General features: G+C 40.9%; 1 protein-coding gene and 1 long non-coding RNA gene across 2 annotated transcripts in view; one reads left to right on the forward strand and one right to left on the reverse strand.

Annotated features, from left to right (window-relative positions):
• LOC111861704 overlaps positions 1–7,402 on the forward strand; it is a 341,697-nt gene that overhangs the window by 73,490 nt on the left and 260,805 nt on the right. Inside the window, exon 2 of the long non-coding RNA XR_002842294.2 lies at positions 1,453–1,474. This is a non-coding gene — a long non-coding RNA (uncharacterized LOC111861704). The remainder of the gene's footprint in view (positions 1–1,452; positions 1,475–7,402) is intronic.
• Positions 1–7,402, reverse strand: part of LOC111861703 (protein Tob1) — a 110,144-nt gene that overhangs the window by 35,145 nt on the left and 67,597 nt on the right. The window lies entirely within an intron of this gene.

The following is a 7,402-nucleotide window of genomic DNA, read 5'->3' on the forward strand; positions in this document are numbered from 1 at the left end:
TGTCCAAGATGTATGGATTTAAACCACAATAGTGCAGATTCTGTTTTCATGAATATGAAAAGCCAAGGACGATGATAGGAAAAGAACCACAGAGCGCAACCGAGATGACGTTACCTTACGAAAAACAAAAAACAAACAGACAATTTCAGCGGTGTGTGATGTGCATACATGTACATGTTTCCTCTCAAGAATAGTAATGTTCGAACAAGCCGATAAAACAAGTTAAATTTCTTCTTGGACTCGTACAGGGCTTTTAATTCCGTTTTAGATCTGTTAGACCGAGGACTTGATGGTGTCAACCCTATGACAGGGAACAGTCAAGATAAACAGACCGAAGATTGGTATAAGTTCTGGTTTCAAAATGCCAGAGACAAAGATATAACCTACGACATACCCAAGTATGCCTTCCGCTTTTCTTCGTAAAATTAATTAATCGCGTGTTGTAAAATGTACAGGAAACAAGTAACAACAAAGTTGTGACACAAGTAACATATCTACCTGAACTCCCACCCGCTTACCCACTTACCAAATTACTTTCTCACATATTCACCTATCTACCCATCTAATTACCTACCTACCCAGGCCGTGCCAAGGTTCAGGCGGTTAGTCGCCGGCTTCCTACAGCGGCGTCCCCGGTTCGAGTCCTGGTCAGGACATGTGGGATTTGTGGTGGACAAAGTGGCACTGGAGCAGATTTTCTTCGAGTACTTCAGTTTCCCCTACCAATTCTCATTCCACCGATTGCTCCACACTCATCATCTATCGTTCGGCGTTGGTACTATAGGTCAGTTAGTGGCCGACGTACCAAGTGTACTCAGTCTCACCCCACTCCAAGTAACTAAAAGAACTTACCTACCTTCCCACCTACCCCATCTAAACCATCGTCCACTACTATCCCACCTACGCAGGCGTAGTACTTCTACCTGTAGATACTACTCGTATAGAGTTCTGACGATGGTGTATATCACACAGAGATACTGGGTTTTCTGACTTTGTCCATCGTCCGGATTCTAAATAACTAAGAAAAAACATAACGTTTCGGAAACTGGATCTGCTTCCGTCCTCAGATGAGGGGAGACAACTACTCTGTTGGGTCCCTTAGGCCAGTGATTGAGGGTAGCTCTTTCTAAGGGACCCAACAGAGTAGGTGTCTCCCCTCACCTGAGGACGGAAGCAGATCCAGTTTCCGAAACATTGTGTTTTTTTTCTTAGTTATTTAGAATCCGGACGATGGGCAAAGTCCGAAAACCCAGTACTTTTTCCTGTGACTTTCAGAATTATTTTGGCCTTGAATTTGACCAGTAAATTTGTTTTAAGTGAAGTAGGCATGGTCATAAATCGGTATTTTTGTTCCATGGTATTGATCAAGTGTTTGTTTAGTATCGAAATGTATATATGTCAATTATATGAATAGAGCTCAAATTCTGAAGGATTTTCCATTTCTCATTACAGGATTCATTCGCTACATAACAAGGTTAGAAATGCCAACTGACTGCATCAGCTTCAAGGTAAAACGTTCAACAGAAATGCATATTACATTTCTTCATATCTCTCAGAGAGAAGCGGCAGTTCCCAGAGCGAAACTGAGTAGCTTACATAGTATTCAAGTTTAATGAAATCTGATATTCCAAGTGTACAGTTACACAGTCTATTAATATTATCCTATAGAAATGTATCAACATACACTAATAAGAATTTGTACATAAGGCCAGTGCGAACTCTCTTAATTTAAGCGCTTAATTTTGCACCTGAAGGAATCTTGCGAATGAACTCAGATTGTACCCCAATTGGTGTATTTAAACTAACCAATAATTATTCAGATATATTTACTTTACAGATAAGGTAAACTCGAATGTGGAGCATTGTCGGATTCATATTTATGATTGCTTTTGGGCCAGAGGGGGGGGGGAAAGGCAGAATTAACGACTAATTCATATTCAGTACCAAGAACCATAAATCGGGTTATGTTCTATGCGTAAAAGGTAAAAGGTAAAGCTATTCCTGTAACAGGCCGTGAAGGCCCATAGGGTTGTGAGACGTCGAGGCTCTCACGTTTTCTCTAGACCAAGGGTCTCCAAACTACGGCCCGCGAAAGAATTGTGCAGAAACGCGCAAACTGAACTAATTTTCCAGTAAGTACTGGTAAATGTGATTCCGAGCTTATTGACCTGACATATTATACTGCAGTTCGATGGCTTAGCTGTGGAAAGGTTCTTTCGCGCTTCTTTCAGCTCAGGAATGAAATTGATATATTTCTTACCGAGAGAAACCATCACGAAACACTTTTATCAGATACCGAGTGGCTTTGGAAATTATCATTTTTTGCTGATATGGTGAACCATATGAACCATTTGAATTTAAAGTTGCAGGGTGAAAATAACTTAGTCTGTGATTTATTTGCACTTATCAAGGAATTCAGAGCAAAGTTGATACTTCTGGAAAGCCACGTTTCCGAAACGTTGTGTTTTTTCTTAGTTATTTAGAATCCGGACGATGGACAAAGTCCGAAAACCCAGTATCTCTCTGTGTGTTATACACCATCGTTAGAACCCTGTAGTATCTAATTGTAAATTTTATGTTTACGATCTGTCAGTGTGGCGTAAATTTCAAACAGTATCTTAACGCTCATGAGGAGAGACTGAGAAAAGCACGACATGTTTAGAATGGCAGGCTGTGTCCCGTGAATCGAAATGGCTCAGTAACTGGCCGAATCGAGATTTCAGGAGAACAATATTAGTTCTCATCTTATCTCCTCTGGTGCACAATGTTTCATATACCGGTAATCAGTTTATTAAAGATATTAATTGGACATAACTTTATTTTATGGCCTGTTCCTACAAATAATTGAAAAAGGTAAAACAGTTAGTTGCTTATTTCATTCAAATACTGTATATCCACCTGCCGACTGATGATAAGCTATCAGATTGCAGATAAGTAAACCATCTGTTGGAAATTCAGATCCGTGTTAGTTATTTTTTGCACTTCTTTGTCTTTACTCATTTTAATACTCTGACTTGGAGTAGTTTCTACAAAACTGTCCTCACTAAAATTATGATTATGTCACGATTAAATTGATCGCCGAAACAGACACCTCCTTCAGCTTGTCTCTAGATAATCGGTTGTACGAGGTCTGACAATAAAGTTCGCGAACCTGCCACCGTGTGCTTACCCTGGCAGAAGTGGTCAGAAATCTCAGTATGGGTTGATGACGTTGGAATACCAAGTTTACTGTTTGGAAGTACTAAAAAGGCTGCGTTGACACGTTAGATGGAGAAGACCCCGAATTTTGCCAACACTTCATGAATCTTGCATCACGACAATGCACCTGCTCACACGGCACTTTGTGAGGGAGTTCTTAGCTAGTAAACAGATCACTGTGCTGCAACACCTTCCCCTATTCACCGGATCTAGCCCCCCAGTGATGTTTTTCTATTCCAGGAGATGAAGGAAATATTGAAAGAAAGGCATTTCGATGACATTTGTGACATCAGGAATAATACGAATGCAGCTCTGAAGGCCATTCCACAAAACCAGTTCCAAATTTGTTTTAAAGGGTCGACTAGGCACAGAGATCGGTGCAGAGCTTCCAAAGGGGAGTACTTTGAGGGCGACCACAGTGATATTCAGCAATAACATAATGAATTACTTTAACCGCGATTAGTGCGCGAACTTTATAATATTTATCTTCCGTGTTCTTATTTTGGGAAATTCTAAATTGTGGGAACCGATGTAATTATCATTTCTCTATGAACAGTAACATATTCTACGTACTGACGTAAAGTCTTCTTCTTCTTATTATTATTATTATTGCTAGTGGGGTGGGACTAAGTCCCTTGTACTGCGGCCACTTGTGGCCTATTGTACCAGCCCGAGATGATAGGTGAGGGTGATTGTGGAGCAATTGGTGGAATGAAGATTGGCAGGGGAAACCGAAGTATTCAAAGAAAACCTGCCCCAGCGCCACTTTGTCCACCACAAATCCCACTTGACCAGACCCGAGATCGAACCCGGGCCGCCGCGGAGGGAAGCCAGCGACTAACCGCTTGAGCTATGGCGCGGTCTAAAGTCTTCTTACTAGAGGTGCGATAGGTTTACTAATTATTTTTTCTTATTCCCCAACGCTTTTGTTACGCAAGTTCTTACGTCATAAGTAGGCCCGCTCAGAGCGAGCGCACAATCCTAATAGACCCTACACATACGCTTCAAATGACACGTGCTGATTCTTTAGACTTCGTTTTACTCACTTATTGTCATAATTTTTTTTACGATTTTAATTTTGCTATGCCTAGTGTTCTCTGAAACATTTACATAATTTATTTGACAGCTAAATAAAACCTTTTATTAAGAGGATTGTAGGAGTCTATAAAGTTAGTTTATTTGAGTAATGATTCTTTACTTGCCCTTGAAGATAGATGGCAGCCAAGGCCGCGCCATAGCTCAAGCAGTTAGTCGCTGGCTTCCCACCGCGGCGGCCCGGGTTCGATCCCGGGTCTGGTCAAGTGGGATTTGTGGTGGACAAAGTGGCGCTGGGGCGGGTTTTCTCCGAGTAATTCGGTTTCCCCTGCCACTCTTCATTCCACCGAATTCTCCATCATCATAATCACCCGGGGCAGGCTATAATAGGCCAATCAGTGGCCGCCGTGCCGAGTGGACCCAGTTGGACTCTACCCCCCACTAAGCGAATTAGATGGTAGCCAAGGTCTCTATGATATGATTCCGCTTCAGCCACTTCAATATCCGCGCTTTTTTATTGTATGATGTGAACGCCGCAAATGTTTAAACAAAAATCTGACAAAATATGATCCGAGGGCCACGTAATTCTCAGAAAGTGTCAGTGACTGGTATTTTTGATCTAAGCTGTGATGAATTATCGTGGGTGATATTGGTGTCACAAAAAGTATAGATATTCATAAATATTAAAAGCAGTGTTTACCTTCAAATGCAGTTTATTAATTATGCAAAACCCAGGTAGGAATTTTCCTCCGTCTATTCTGAGACCAACAGTTTCTAGTAACTAATAACAGAAGAATTGGTGGCCCCTCTATACTCATTTATAGCACTAATTGATATTATCCAACGATACCTTAAATATCTGTGCAGTATTAAGATAGAATATTTCAACGGTAACAAACGACACCTATTTCCGTATATGCAAGATGGCAGAATTCCCAACAGCGAAAATCGAAATTTATAATATTTAAGCATATCTCAGCCGGTCACGGTAGCCGAGCGGTCTAAGACATGTACTGTCTTCGCTCGCTTGGAAACCGGGATCGTGGGTTCGAATCCCACTCAGGGCATGGTTGTTTAGTTTGTGTGTGTGCGTTTTTCTGTGTTTGTGTACAGGTAGAGGCCTTGCGACGAGCTGATCACCCGCCCAAGGAGTCCTACCGAATGTAAGATCTAGAAAAACCAAAGTGAACGGAGAAGTTGATGGAGGCAGGCCTAGGCCCACTGGGGCTTTAGTGCCAAGGGGAAAAAAAGCATATCTTATCCTTGTTGCAGAAAGGATAAAGAGTATTATAAATAGTGGGTACTTATCTGTGTTAGCCTTATTCCAAGGAAATAAAAACTGACTCACAAACCAAAGAGTTCGGTTTTTGGGTTATTATAGCACCATGCAGTGCAGTGAAAGTCAGTCGACGTTTCATAGGAACACACCTTCTCCATTTTAAGGGTCGAACAATAAGTCAAGCAAGAAACCAGCATGAAGCATGTAGCAGGCACAGCTCTGCTTATTGTCTGGGGACCTCGAAGTGTGAGTGAGTGCTTTCCTAAACTCTGTTCGGCCGTTTTCTTATGGTTTACTCAGCTCTGGCGAAACCCCTGCTTCGTGCACTTATTTTCGTGTAGCCCTGCCTTTCGGGCTGAGAGTTGTGTTTTCGTGTTGTAGTATTGCGTTAGTTTATTATTATATTTCAGGCCTTAATCTCTGTAAGCCACCGCAATGCGGTTGCATAGCCACACCACGATTAGTGGTTACGGCAGGAAATCAGAATAATGCATGTACCAAGCAGAGCACTGGTTGCTGCATGCTTCATGCTGGTTTCTTGCTCGTCTTACTGTTCGACCCTGAAGATGGAGGTGATACTTTCGTATGAAACGCCGGTTGACTTTCACCGGACTACACGGTGTCATATTCCAGAAGGTACAACTCTACATAACCATCGCTGTGGGAACCTCGAATCCAACAGACTAACCATTCATAGCAATCTCTGTTATCTGTTCCACAGTAGTAATTTCTGTACCAGTGGAGCCATGAATACATCGGTATTGTGGCTATGCCACCGGGGGTTCATCGTTACGCTACAGCGCCCAGTCCGATTTTGCGAACGTTTAAGATAAGGACTACTGTCCATAATAAATAATTTATAAGACATTGTGGCTAAGTTTATGAGAATTACGTGATAATAAACGACGAAATATTTACAAAATTTGTTCAAGATCGCAAATTAAAGGGTGATATTTACGACCAAAAGAAGAGAGGACAAAGGGAAAAATCAACGTTGCGCGAAAATTAGTAATGTAGCATGAAGTATTATTTATTACTGAAATCAGTAGTTCCTCTGAAATGATGTTCCAGTTTTTGAATATCGACTGCGAGTGAGTTGATGTGCTGGAAACATTTTATTCCATACATGCAATCCATTCCTTGTAAAAAATATTGTTTATTATCTCTGTTTATCGTATCGCGAATTATTGCCTTTAACTTACTGGGAAATTTATTTTCATTCAACTTCGTTGATCTAAACAGAGAAATTGGTGTAGTGGTTACTAAACAATATTCGGTAATGAAGAAAGTCGTCTTCTGGGTTTTGGCGCCGTGTATTCTTCGTTTTGGCCGATGTTCCTCCGAAACGTCGGTCAAAACGAAGAATACACGGCACCAAAACCCAGAAGACGACTTTCTTCATAGTCATCGCCGTGAAAACCTCAAAACTTACATAAATATTCGGTAATGTCATACAAACTTTTCTTCTGACAAAGCAATTACAGTTTATGGATCCATAGTGTTAGAGGAAAGCAACCAAGGGTATATGCATATATGAGTTAAACACTCCCCCACACGGTGGTTTAGACATTCCTACATCATCAGTAAAAGCAGATGATTTGTTTTAGATAATGTCATGGCGGCCTGAGAAAATTTCATTCTTGAATTTTAATTTAATATAAATGATACAAAATCCGTCCCAAGTGCAAACAATATATATTATATGTCCTTGATCTTGTTCTCCTCTACACTACATGTTTCGGCCTCTTAACGGCCATCATCAGGTGTATACTCTTACGTTGCTGCCACACTGAACCCAGTCTAAAATTTAACATTTAAAAAACACATTGTTATTTCTTCGTTATTATCAACATCTACCTCGTTGATATCTGTCTGGTATGTAGATTATTT

Source organism: Cryptotermes secundus, unplaced genomic scaffold (assembly GCF_002891405.2).
Source record: "Cryptotermes secundus unplaced genomic scaffold, Csec_1.0 scaffold235, whole genome shotgun sequence".
Classification (NCBI taxonomy): domain Eukaryota; kingdom Metazoa; phylum Arthropoda; class Insecta; order Blattodea; family Kalotermitidae; genus Cryptotermes; species Cryptotermes secundus.